This window comes from Lipophrys pholis (genome assembly GCF_963383615.2).
Source record: "Lipophrys pholis genome assembly, chromosome: 12".
NCBI lineage: Eukaryota > Metazoa > Chordata > Actinopteri > Blenniiformes > Blenniidae > Lipophrys > Lipophrys pholis.
Window position 1 is genome coordinate 5,366,385 of NC_137641.1, and position 14,291 is coordinate 5,380,675.

Here is a 14,291-nt window from a genome sequence, read left to right on the forward strand (position 1 = left end):
TAACAACCGGTCCCATTGCTAAGAACGCATATAAATAGCACGGTGACAGTCGTGCATGAAGCTGCACTGTGGATGCGCTGCACCGCCATGCGCTCTGGACGCTCTGCTGCTGGAGACAGACGACCTCCACGTCACCCTCCGCCTCCAACTCTCCAGTGACTGAGGATACAACACAAAGTCCACTGAGCCTTTTTACAAGTCCCTGTTCAAGTATTTCATTCATACATTTAATCAACAGATAAAAGTGAACTTTATCGGTCCGCTGTGGTCTCCACCAGAAAGACACGCTGGCCGTCACAACCATGAGGGCTGTTATGGTGTCCAGCAGTGTGCTCAGGTGCTGCCCCCATGAGGTCACTCTCCTCGGGCCTCCACCTTCAGATCAGACTCTTCCTCTCCACCTCTGCAGTCACTGATCTCTCTGTGGCTGCCACACTGTTTACAGCAGTGACGACGTGCTGCCAATCGCTTGTTTTTACTTTTATTAGTGACTCTACTACCATGACCACCAGTGATGCTGGTTAGACAAGTAATCTAACGCGTTGTTATTTCCAAACCAGTAATCAGATTAAAGTTACTTCTCCAAGTCACTGTGCATTAATATTGTAGCGTCCAACAGGACGAGTAACTTGTCTGTAAAGCCGCTTTATCATTAAACAGAACCGGCCGCTCGTTCTCTCTCCTCCAAACACACAGGCCGTTTTCCAATACCCATACTCCTCCATACTTGTGCTCTCGTGTACCTGTTAAACGTCATCAGTGGGAGACCAAGTACTGTTTCTATTCTTAGGCCGTTTCTCACCGAGTACACATGGAATACCCGGATGTATCCTCGCTCCGCAAACTTTATCGAGGATGCATCGAAAGAGACCTGTTCAGTCTTGGGAAGCCAATTTACCCATAATGCATTTGGCAAGAGATGACGGAGGAGATCGCAGAAGGGGAAACACACAACGGTGCGTAAAAGATCTGAAATATTAGCGTCATTGTTTAACAGAGTGTAGTTTTAAGAGTGTTTTAGGCCAGACTATAGTTGTTATAAAATGTTGTTATGAGGTTATTTCAAGATCACGCTTACTTAAACATTTGTTCTGAGGTTTTCGGAGATTGTGGATCCAGACTGAGACGAGGCTGGCTGTGGTTCTCTACTGTGGTTAAACATGAGATATAATTGTTTTAGTGTAAATCTAACAGTGTTCATCTACATTTATATTTGCTGCTGAGGGGAAAGATCATGTTTAAAACTTTTTAACTTGACTGAGAGGTGAAGGTTCTACTGGCCATAGTGTTTTGTCTCAATTGCACTAAAGATTTCTACCCATCATACTGGAGGTTCTACTGGTTCCACTGGTTCTACTGGAGAATCTACTGGTTCTACTGAAGGATGCTGTGGATTCAAACTAACACCATGCACTATTTGAACCCAGGACTACTGAGGAACCTGAAGCCTGGTCCAGTGGAGAAGAGGAACTCCTCCAGATGAGGATCGGAGTGAGGATTGTTTTTGATGCTTGAATTATTACATGTATATACTTTATTCATACATGTGTTAATAACTTACTGAATTGGTAGTGTGTCATTCTTTTTGTTTTATGTCCTCCTCATAGACCTCATGATTGTTGAAATTCACCCCAGACAATTTCTTCTTTAAAGCAACATTACATTGTTTATCAAATGAAACAGAGAAATGTTCAGTTCTATATTTTACAGTCATAAACAATCATTTACAGTCTGTTGATCTCTCTGTCTTTATCCATCTATCTACATATATTTACACATGACTAGAGAACATGACTACATGAGGAGAGCTTCCTGTCTAGATGTAGTTCTCCTCTCTGAGGCCTGCAGGTCGTTCTTCAGCAGCAGGTAGCTGAACAGTCTCGCTCGCAGATCACTTCCTGCCAGGTCCCTCTGGGCGTCCTCAGTGTCACTTGGTCGTCTCCATCATCATCCCTGGAACTTCCTCCACCACCTCCATGATGTCACCAGATGCCACACAGACAGGCAGCAACAAGAGGACCTCTCTCCAGGCTCTCAGAAAGATGGAGCACCAGCAGGTTTGACCTGGTGTCTGTTGGGTTTCAACCTGCCTGTCAGTTAAAATTCACATGGAAAACATTTGATATATTTTGATGTAATCATGAATCAGAATTTATTATTTCCTTCGTGTTCATGACTGTGAATATTGAGATAAAGCAGGTTGCCAGTACAGTGATATAATAACAACTGTGTGCTGCAGGCATGGGTACAGTACTTCCTCCATCAGCCAGCAGAAAGTACCTGGTAGATATAGTACTTCCTCCATCAGCCAGCAGAAAGTACCTGGTAGATATAGTACTTCCTCCATCACCCAGCTGGTACCAGTACTTGCTGGTACATGGAGGATCTGTGCAGGACAAGAGCATCCTGCACAGATCCCCAGTTGCCAATGTACACGTCAATAAACCTCATATATTACAGAGTCTTTTTTAACAACAGGTAGATGCAGGAAAGATTCTACCTTGCTGGCATGTTTCAGCTACATCTGTAGTCTTCCTCAGAGCTTCATCTGGTTGTGATGACATGTCGGTCTTTATCAGGTGACCGGTGTCATTAAAAAAGAGTCTATAATATATGAGGTTTAGAACGACAAAATGAACACAATTCAACTTTCAATAAACCTCCTTTGGTATGACAAATAACTCCACTATGATAGAGGGGAAAAGTTTGTTGTTTAGGTAACAGATGTGTTGTGGCTCTGCAGGAGGAGGAATTAGAACGTGGCTCCATCAACGGCCCCAGCAGGAGGAAGAATTAGAAGGTGACACCATCAACCAGCAGTACAGTAGAATGCCTGATGACCAGCAGGAGGAAGAATTAGAAGGTGACACCATCAATCAGCAGTACAGCAGAATACCTGATGACCAGCAGGAGGAAGAATTAGAAGGTGACACCATCAACCAGCAGTACAGTAGAATGCCTGATGACCAGCAGGAGGAAGAATTAGAAGGTGACACCATCAATCAGCAGTACAGCAGAATGCCTGATGACCAGCAGGAGGAAGAATTAGAAGGTGACACCATCAATCAGCAGTACAGCAGAATACCTGATGACCAGCAGGAACATCAGTATCAACATAACGATGCTCCTGGAAACCCTGAAGCTGGAGTCACGACACCTCCAGGAGAGAAAGGTTCCAGGATAGGAACATTATTGACCTGTGTATCACTGCAGGGGTTCCTGGGAAATAAAAGAAAGAACTTTAGAATTTTTAAAAACAATGTCATTTTTCTGTGTACATAATGTTTCTAACTTGTGTTTTTACTGTTGTAGGTTCTGCTGAAGTTTATTAAATAAATGTTCCTTTATCTTCTGCTTGATATATTTCTTTGCTCGATAGTGTAAGCCATGTGTGTATTTATGTATTTACTCTCACACAGTATAAACCATTTATGTATTTATTCTAAAGAGAAGTTGTTACAACTAATGATTGGAGTGATTAACTGTAGGATGTATAATAGACAAATGTAATACAGTACATATTAATGACATGACCAGAAGGATGACAACAAGCAGCAGGTAAGAAAAGCTGGTTAATTATTTAATAAACATCAAGGATCTTCATTAAAACAGTAAAATAATTGTTTGTATTAGTAGGACATTTCTGATCAGCTGCTTTTGTTGTTACTGAACTCCAAGGAGATGAAGAGTAAAATAAAGGCTGTATAGGAGGTAGAAGTAATAGTAACACTGTACTATACATGGAACTATACACTGTACTTTATACAGTACTGTACACGGTACTAAACACAGTACTATACACGGTACAATACACTGTAATATACACCGCATGTATGTGACAGAAAAGGTACTATTTCACAATAATGTTCTAAAATTTAGATCATCATATAAAATATCAGGTACAAATCACCTTCCTGCTGAACCAGAGAGGAAACAGGTTCCTCCTCCTCCTCCTCCTCCTCCTCCTCCTCCTCCTCAGCTTCAGGGTCCATCATCCAGCCATGACAGCCACAGCGTCATGAAGTACTCGTGTTCCAATTCTCCATTAACGCCGATGCGTCCTCGTAAATTTGCATTTCCGCACTTCCGAGGACGCTGCAAGTAGTTACTCATGACGTAAGCGAGTACACACTGGCGCTCTAAGAATTGGAAAACGGCCACAGACACATGCAGCGCATGCAGTCTGACCTGACCCGCCCCCTTCTCCACTCTCAGCCAATCACAGACCAACTCGCTCTAACGGTTCAGGTGACACGAAACAATGGAAACCAAGAAATGTCAACACTAAACCATATTATTGCCACAAGAACACAACTGCAGAGATGTTGAACTCTTTTGACATTTTTTTCTTTTTCAATCAATCAATCAATCAATGAAAGACTTAATTTCTCCTCAAGGGGGGTAATTAAAAGGTCAACAACAGACTACAACTGGGTAAATAAATACCAGTAATTGTAAAAATCTGATCATTACAAAATGAGTCAGATATAAATACAAAGAATGAAGGTCAAAGGTTAAATCTGGATCAGCAGGAGGCCAGGCAGTGATCAGAACTCACTTTGTGGCCAAACCAGTTGTCCTTTTTATTTAGAGACGTGGGGCGGTGTCGGCAACTGTTGAAAGTAACTAAAAAGTTACTTGTAATCCAATTTAGTTCCTTTTAAAAACAAGTATTCAATAAAGTAACTAAATTACTTTTTAGGCGAGTGACTAGTAATCAGTAATCTAATTACTTTTGCAAGGTAACTGTGGCAACACTGGTGACCACCAACTAATATAATTTTCCTGACCTCCACCTCCTCCATGACTATTTCTCTCTCTGTAAAATTCCTTTTCTTTTCTTTTCTCTCAGGATTTAGCGTCAAATGCCGGCGATCAACGGGCCGATTGAGATGCAAAGATATTGACGAGACACTTTGCATCGACCATTTATGGTTGAAAGTGGACGTGTTGAGGGCGGGACATCAACTGTGGGACCTTCCAGGTGGACTGTGATCTATAACAGGAAAGTGCAGTACGCACGGTTTCACCAATCTGAATTTGTTTGGGCGCACGCCATTTTCAGCTTTAGAGCGCACCAACATTTTTAGTAGGAATCCTACGCAGTGTTTTATAAATGAGGCCCCAGGCCCTTGTTTTGCCAGATTTAAAATGCAGGATGTGATAGGGAGGGCGGAAATAGATGGTTTTTAACAATCAGTTCTTAAATTGAGGGGTAATTCAAGCTTTAATATTTACGGAACTGCAGCCAGATTTTCAAAGAATTGTTGACAACAGGGTTCTGTTAGATGTTATGAATGTTAACAGGGAGACGAGAAGTGAGGAGGGACTGGAGAGAGAACCTTGAAGATCGCCGTTCTATTTGAGCCCATGAAGGATCTGTGTCGGCTTCATTGTCCAGCCAATGACAGAGCTTATTAATATTGCATGACCAATAGTATTGTATGATGTAACTGTCGAAAAAAAGATTTTCTTATAAAGATTTGAATGTGTTGGAACAAATAAAGAAATTTAGGGAGATTATTAACCTGTGTTTTCTTCGTCTCCAGGTGGTGTAGGTTGACTGCAGCAGTTTCCTCCGTAGTGGTGGTGCAGTCTTCACAGTCGTCTCCCTCTTACTATGATTCTGTGAGTATTTGCAGTGTCACAGGTGATTCAGTTGAGGATTCCCGTCTCATTCGGTTGCCCTGCCGCATGCTGAGCTCCGGCCCTGACCTCACCCTCTTTCTTGTCCAGTTGCTCATTTTAGTGTGAACATGTTTGACTGGTGTGTGACCTTGTTCAGTTCTATTTCTTTTTATCTATTAATTTAATCAAAAATATTTTTTAATTAATTTGGAAATGGTCTTGTCTCGTGGTATTTTTGGACCTGTTTGACCTTATGTAGTATGTAGTACTACCTTATGTAGTAAAAGACCTTAGATAGGATTTCCTGGGGTGCAATTCCCCAGGACATTATTATTATGACCTCTGGTCAGGAGCAGTTGGTCATTAGGGGCAGGTGGAGCTGAGCACCACCTGATGAACCAGTGAAAAATAACTGCAGGTAAAGTACATTATTTATCCTTTAAGATCATCCATAGTATTTTATTTTCTGTGAATATAGCTTCCTCCTGAGTTGCATATTTGTGTGTGAGGATTGAACTTCCTGGTTCTTGGTCTCCTCTTGCTGCTTCAGGCTGAGTTTTCTCCTGATCCACACTGATGGTTGCATGAGTTGGACCAGCTCCTCTCTCTCAATGCAGTTTGTATTTCATGCAGTCAGATGTAAGTGTTCATGCTCAGGCTGTGGTACATTCATTCAGATCACATGATCTTTATGGAGAGTGGGGCTTGCAGCCCGAAGCCCTGCTCCAGGATGATTTAGAAGCTCAGAGCTGATTGGCTGGCGTCAATGGAGGCACTGCTTGACAGAACCAGAGTGAGTTGTGACGCCAGCTTATGCGCCGCGAGAGCTAACAGTTAAGAATCCAAATGAATGAGGTTGATTATTTACTGGTGTATAAATGTAAAACTCTGACTTCAGAGGAGAAACTGGAGGTAAAGTCAGTGTAAGGTCATAATAAAATCTGTGTAAGAATCTCACTTGTAAATCAATATGCTGCTCGTCTAGTGGAGGAATTCTTTCCTTGCAATCAGTAGGCCCGTGTTCAACTCCCCACCGAGACACAGTTTAGTTTATTAAATGATTTAATCAGAGGCTATTCCCCGTGTTAAACCTTTTCACAAGATGGGATCCTACAGTATATGGTTGTCATAAAGATGTTGGAGCTCAAAACTTCTGCACAAACTTTAGTTTGGTATGAAGTGGTGTTGAACTCTGCGCTCAGTAGACCTGAAATAAAATCTCACCACCAAGTATTTACATGTTGAAACACCACCGCCTCTGGTGAAGAAACATCTGATCTCAATAAATAAATTCATTAGTTCAGTTTATGTTAGAGATTTCTAATGTGTGTGTGTGTGTGTGTGTGTGTGTGTGTGTGTGTGTGTGTGTGTGTGTGTGTGTGTGTGTGTGTGTGTGTGTGTGTGTGTGTGTGTGTGTGTGTGTGTGTGTGTGTGTGTGTGTGTTCAGTGAAGTGTATCAGTGTGCAGCAGTCAGTTTCTGTTCAGTCTGACTGAGGGAGGTTTTTGTATGACGGTTTTTCACTGTGTGAACACACTCTGACTGTTGATGTAATGATCACTCTGACAGTAATAAACTGCAGCATCTTCAGCTTGAACTCCACTGATGGTCAGAGTGAAGTCAGAGTTTGATCCACTGCCTGTAAAACGATCTGGAGTCCCTGATTCTCGTGTGTTGGTCCAGTAAATGAGCCTTTTAGGAGGTTGTCCATCTCTCTGTTGGTACCAGGCTAAATAGTGATCACCACTACTATAAACATAAACATTCTGACTGGTCCTACATGTGATGGTGACGGAGGCTCCCAGAGCAGAGCTGACTGCTGCAGGCTGAGTCACTGTGACCTGGCCTCTGGACTCTGAGGAAACACAGACAGAAACATCAAGCAGCCTCATGGTTTTGTGGGCTTCATTTCAGAGGGACGGATGTTGACAGAGGAGAGGAGTTTGATTCTCTGGACTTTACCTGTGAAGCAGCAGCAGAGGAGAGTCCAGATGAGGACGCAGATCACACTCATGTTTCTGATGAGGAGGATTTCTCTGTCTTCTGTTGTCATGAAGGACGGCTGTCAGTCATCCAGTCTTCAACTGTCAGGACTATAAACTCTCCCAGAGCACTGGAGCATGGTGCTGCTGATGCAAAGTGGCTCTATGGAAATGTTCTGACTGACTCCAACAGGGACCTGGATCACTTTCATCTCTCACTTTCACTCTGGATTCAAACTTTAATGACAATATTAAGGAATTAAACTGAATAATTAAAGATATGTCTGTAGTTTTTACTTTTTAAAAATTTCCTATTTTTGCTGCCAAATCTATTTAGGAATAAATTCCAAAAGATATTATTGAATAAATATAAAATAATCTTTAAAACAATCTCTATAAATATATGTATTTCAAGTAGACATTGCAGATGAAAGAACTGTTCTCTTGTGTTCCGTTAGGATCAGGTGGTAAAAGTTGTTTTGGTGAGTTTGTTGGTTTCAGAATCAGAGAGTGGCGTCTCTCTACAGTCAGAGGTTTTTGTACAGCGGCTCAATGAGTTTGTATCACTGTGGTACACGTTCGGTGGAGGAACCAGACTGGATGTTGGAAGTAAGTTTATTCTCCTTTTAATTCTTTCAACTAAATAATTCAAATTCATACATTAAACCTTGTTTTGAATGATTTGAGATTAGAAAGATGTTTTTTTTTCTTAATAATTATTGTAGTGATCAAGTTTTAATCTCCATTGATTTCATGTAGTTTAGCTCAGCTCTGTTTCACTTTAATTTGATCACAGAGAAAAGTTATTAGTTTTAAATTTACACCGGATTAAAATCTCATTAGGATTAAATGACAAAACAAAAGATATTGTCAGTCTTTAAATGTGCTCAGTTAGAGCCTGATGGCTGTGGAACACACTGTTTTAACTCTACCAGTCTCATGTTGAAGCTGTTTTTACACTGACCTGTGTATTTAGGGACATTTCTGGTGCACTGGTCTGTCTTTGGGCTGAGTTTTAGTTGACATGTCCACTGTTTGAAATGTGTTTGTGTTGGAATGTGTGCAGGTTTTATTCTTCTTGTTTTATTGAGTGTCTCTTCATCACAGCTGGATTTATTCTTGGTTCTATAGAATGTTTCACAATTCTGTTTCTCTTCTTACTTTAAAATGTATTATTAATATTGTTATTTTACAGTAAAATAGAAATACTGATGATAAATGTAGAATAATCAAATCCTCCTGAGAGGTTATCTTTATTTACTGTTTTTTTCACATTTTGCTCCTAATAATTGAAAATATTAATTTAGATTTGAAGTTCATGTTAAAGTTTCCAGTCATACGTTGTAAAGTGTAAACTTTCTGATAACGTTGATGCAAATGAAGAGTAAACGTTGAGACATCAGCTTGTGTTCCTTCCTGTGTAGTTTGAGGTATTTCAAGTCAAAGTGTTGGATGATTCTCTCTGTGCTGATGTGCATGAGAGGCTTCTTAAAGGGAAGTGAAACAATGTGTGAGTGAGTGACTGCTGGAGCAGAAAAAGCCTCTGACAGCAACTTCTTCCAGGACCAAATCAGCTGTCTCCCACTAAAGCTGTCCAGGTGTGTGCTGGTTGATTGACAGCTGGGTGCTCCCTGTCCTCTAATTTGATTGGTGTCTCCTAGGTGATACCCGCCCCACCCTGACGGTGCTGCCCCCCTCCAGAGAGGAGCTGCAGCAGGGGAAGGCCACGCTCATGTGCCTGGCCAACGAGGGCTTCCCCTCAGACTGGAGTCTGAGCTGGAAGGTGGAGGACAGCAGCAGCAGCAGCAGCAGCAGCTGGGAGGAGAGCAGGAGCCCCGGGGTGCTGCAGAAGGACGGCCTCTACAGCTGGAGCAGCACCCTGAGGCTCCCTGCAGACCAGTGGAGGAAGGTGGGCTCTGTGACCTGTGAGGCCACCCGGGGCTCCCAGACTCCCCTCAGAGAGACACTGAGGAGAGACCAGTGTTCCCAGTCCTGACCGGACTCACTGGGACTCTCACACTGCTTTTACTCTCACACTGATCTCACCTCTGTCATTCACCCTCTTTCACTTTCTTCTATCATCAAAGCAAACTGACTTCATCAATATTCATCTTCTTTCATCATCATTTTCTTCAAGCTTTGACAAAATAAAGACAGTTTTCACCTCAATCTTTGGTCTTTCATGACTTTTTTTCAACAATAAAATAATCATGGCAAAGATGGATGAATGTAAAAATATTATATGAGAGTGTTTATATCCTCACATCCTTATTTATATCTTTCAATAAAAGCTGGAAGTTGAAACGTATTTGCATGTCCTATAAATGGTAGGATTAGATTGTAACAGTGGCAGCCTTGCATTTCAGACCTCGGCCTTCACTAGTGCTGGTCTGAGTCAATCCACCCCTCAATCACTTTTTTATGGCTACAAAAACCAGGTCATCATGCAGAGATGCAGTATAAAAAGCCTTTCCATGGAACTTGTAGTGAGCACAAGTAAATTGTACCGGACCTCTGTGTGCTTGGAGCCCTGCGGTGCGTTCAATGACCTCTAGGAAACGTCATTCTTGAAAATTGTTTTGACAATAAATCTGCAACCACATCTCTTTATCTTCTCCTTTAGCCATTGTAGGTTGACAAAACCACTATTAAACAAACACAACTATAATATTGTGAATGCAGCTCGCTCCAGATGCAGTCAGCTGGCGCTGGAGAGTGAACTCTGACGAGCCAATCAGAGGGCTTGAATACTCTGACGTCACCCGAGGCCTGCTGGCGGGTCCTGAGTCACCAATATCTATTTGTGTCATAAAAGCCATCGGCACTGGGTTACTTCACCTGATGAAGAGTCACCTACAATATCAAGAAGTTCTGAGGATAAAACCTGCTGTTTATTAAAGGTTTAGACATTTTGAATCTTCCATCATCCATTTTCTCCCTCTAATCCATTTCCGGGTGGTGGAGGTGTCAGTCTGAGCACCGTCACCCAGATCATATTTGTTGGAATAATCTTACGAAAGGTTATCACATTCATTGTACCAACATTCTTTCTCATCTAATACGACTTGTAATTTCTCCACTGTGATCTTTTATGGTTAGGAGGAATGTGGTCTGCAGATGGGAAGTGCCTTGAAATCAGATAAGAGGAACCCTAATAAAAGAAGAGGAGGCGGCAGAGGTTTTTCAGAGCGAGTTGGAGATTGTAACTGAAACACTCTCTGTCCGTTCTCCTCGCGAGTAAAAACCAATCTTAAACTTGTGTGTGTTCTTCCTTGCAGAATTAATAAATGTTCAGAGGTTGGACCTGACAATATTGCACCAATTAAGAACCTTCCTGCAGGTGGTGAGCCCACGTGAAGGTGGTGTCCGGTGTGAGACACCACCTTCAGGAAGGTTCTTAATCGGTGCAATGTGATCTGGGTGACGGTGTTTGCCACCCGGATAAGTGAGAGAGGAATTATATAGTGTGTAAAACTAAAATCATGCTCAAATTCATTGTAAAAGTGTAATTGCATATTTTCATTACAAAATAAAGACATAGAATTTATAGTTGATTTAACAATTCTAGTTGGAAAATTTCACAATTTCACAATGCAGATTAGCAAAGGTAAACCCAGATTATGTTCAGTTTTATATTGAACTTAAAGAACACATTAAAACACTCAGTAACATAAACACAGAAAAAAAGCAATAAAACTATTGAGTTATTTAAAGAATGTGATGGAGCGGCTCCATCACGCGCGATGACGTAGCACATATCATCGCGGCGCACCCGCCGCGTAACGCACACACACACACACACACACACACACACACACACACACACACACACACACACACACACACACACACACACACACACACACACACACACACTCACTTACCTACTCTGCAATAACCTGCACTCACGTACAAGCCAGTTTCTCCTCCTCTGTTGTCAGTATCGTGACCAAGGGTTCACACTTGTAGCAGTATGATTTCTCTCTCTCTCAGACATTCACACACACCTTCACTCACCTTCCAGTGTGGCGGAGGACAGCCGGCAGTGACGCGCCTGCAGGGTGACTGGCAAACCCGGGCCATACCACCAGTCGGGTTAAATGCTTTTGGGCCTGGAAGGTTTCACAGTCACGTGAACAATGTTATTATTTCTTTCCTTTAAAACTTATTGCCGAGTTTACTGAGGGGTTATTGTGGGACGGCAAGGTAAATGATGGAAAATCTATTTATTTATGTTGTAGGGTTTGTGTTTAAGAAAAAACAATGACTTTTTTCAGCGAAAGGTTACGCCCAGTGGGAGGGGCTAAGCGGATAAAACGGGCTGTGCTGGGCCTGATGGGAGAGTTGGACTCTGGTTAGAGGTGGTGGCAAGTATTGATCGGTGGAGCTTCATTGTTGTATCCTGAAGTTGAGGAAGAACTCATATGTATATAACCTGTACAGATTTGTATATAGAGTTTTCTTTGCTTTTGTTTATTTTCACATTTGGGTATTTTTTATTTTATTTTGCACTTTGTAAATAGTATGATTCACGGTTTGGAGAGGCCTGAAAAATAAATTAGAAAAACAACAACAACACAGCTGACGGCTACGCCATCGGTTTTCCCAGTTTGGGAAGGTTGTTGGGTGAACCCCGCGACAAAGAATTATTCCAAAAAGAATAATGAGACCCTCTGCTTCCCTCGTCTCTTTTGTGTTTTTTTTTTTTTTAATTATACTTTTCTTTTAAAATAAATAATGTCATCCTTATTTGTATCTGTTATAGTTATCTTTATAAGTTCATACCATGGAGCTTAAGATTATACTAATGTATTATTTGTGAGCATCGTCTGTTAAAATTGTTTGTTTTTGTTGTTTGATGTTTGTTTGCTCTGTTTGGATGTTCCCCCATTTGGGCAATAAAGTAGAAAATGAAATAAAATAAAATAAAATGAATCAATTAAAAAAAAAAAGAGCATCAATATCAAAACCTGATTGGTTGAAGCAGCAGCGTGATCGACACTTATTTCACGTTGCAGTTGCAGAGGGGCCAGAATGAAAGTTTTTTAGACGTCTTTCTTGGACGTTGTCTGGATGTCTTTTCTGGACATCATATAGACGTCAATATTTGACATCCAGAAGACGTCCTCAGACGAGCCAGAATGACGTTTTTTAGACGTCTTTCTTGGACGTTGTTTTCACGTCTTGTCTGGACGTCTTATGGACGTCAATGAAAATACGTTTCAAAAGAGAAAGGACAGGACATCAGTCTTCCACAGGACACACACAGACACTTCATTTAGCATTAACATTACATGCAGTTTTTAGGAATGTGGGAGGAAACCAGAGAAGCCTGAGGAAACACAAGGAAATTCCACAAACAGCTCCAGCTGGATTTGAACCCACAACCTTCTGTCAAGCGAGAGCGCTAAACAGTGCAGCAATGAGAGCATTAACAATGACAATGACAATTGATAATGCTGATAAAACAATGACTCATGTACATAGTTGTATTCACCAGATGAAAAGTTATCAAAGTGGTGAGTTTCTCCTTGGAGACTTAAAAAGTCTGAAGTTTGACTTTATTCTGAGAATATTATATTAAAGTAAAATAAATAAAATCAGGATTTTGACTTTAAAGACGTCATTTACAAAACGTTAATGCATCTTTAATGTGTCCAGAATCATCGTCCGTACATGGAAAATCAAAGAATTGAGAATAATTTTATCACATCTAAAACTAAATGAGTGGAAACGCTGGCGTTAACAGCCATACGGTTCAGCAGAAATCAAGGTCAGATGTTATTAAGTTTGTGGCTGAAGCAGCAGGAAGATTTGTGGGAGTAAAGAATGACTCCCCACAGACACTTCATGCTTCTAAGAGGGTGAGTCAGGAGGGGTCAGTCCAGAAGTCCAGCAGCCGGTCTGACACAGGGGATGAGGAAGGTGAAGACATGGATGATGGTGACTTCATTGATGGTATCCAGGACGTTTCCTTTTTTCATAATGGTCTGAGGAAAGGAGAGGTGGAGGTCTGCACAGCAGAGAAAAGACAGAACATGTGAGAGAAGAGACAGGAGAAGAAGCTCAGAGCAGAGGTGGTGAGGCTCTGAGGTCAAGCGTCCAGAGGGATGGACAGTCCACAGAGAGGTTGAAGAAGTGAGGCAGTGTCAGGGCTGATGTGTGACAGAAGGACAACAGGAAGAGAGGAAGTGAAGCTTTACAAGGACGTCTACAAAATGTGCTTTGGAGTCGGTGCTGCTGCACATCCAAGTCAAAGAATCAACAGAGATTCAACCGTTTAAAATGAACTTACTACCAAAGGTCAAAGAATCTGCTGAGAGCTCAGCACTTACAAGAATCTAAAGATTGTTTTCCATCAATCAGTTGATCAATAGATGAGATATTAATCCATCAGTGTGACGATCAACTTGTTTGGCCTTTTGTCAAGAAAAGTGCCAAATTAACTAGAAAGAAAATGAGAGGGACACTTTGCTTTAAAGTAGGGATGTCCCGATCAGATCGGTAGATATCGGATCGCGGCCGATATTGGTGATTTGTAAATAATCGGGAATCAGGAAATCCAGCCGATCGCCCCGCCGATCTAATTTAAAAAAAAAAAAACATTTTCACGTCAGCTGCCGTAAAGCGAGCCCCGTTTGCAACCTGCCGTAAACTGAGGTTAGCAGTCTAAAACCATTGAG

At 41.6% G+C, this 14,291-nt stretch overlaps 1 gene segment (V, D, J or C); it reads left to right on the forward strand.

Moving 5' to 3' along the window:
- Nucleotides 1–919: 919 nt before the first annotated feature.
- On the forward strand, nt 920–9,776 carry LOC308117903 (Ig kappa-b4 chain C region-like). The segment is given in 3 exons: nt 920–956; nt 8,116–8,217; nt 9,270–9,776.
- Nucleotides 9,777–14,291: the final 4,515 nt, after the last annotated feature.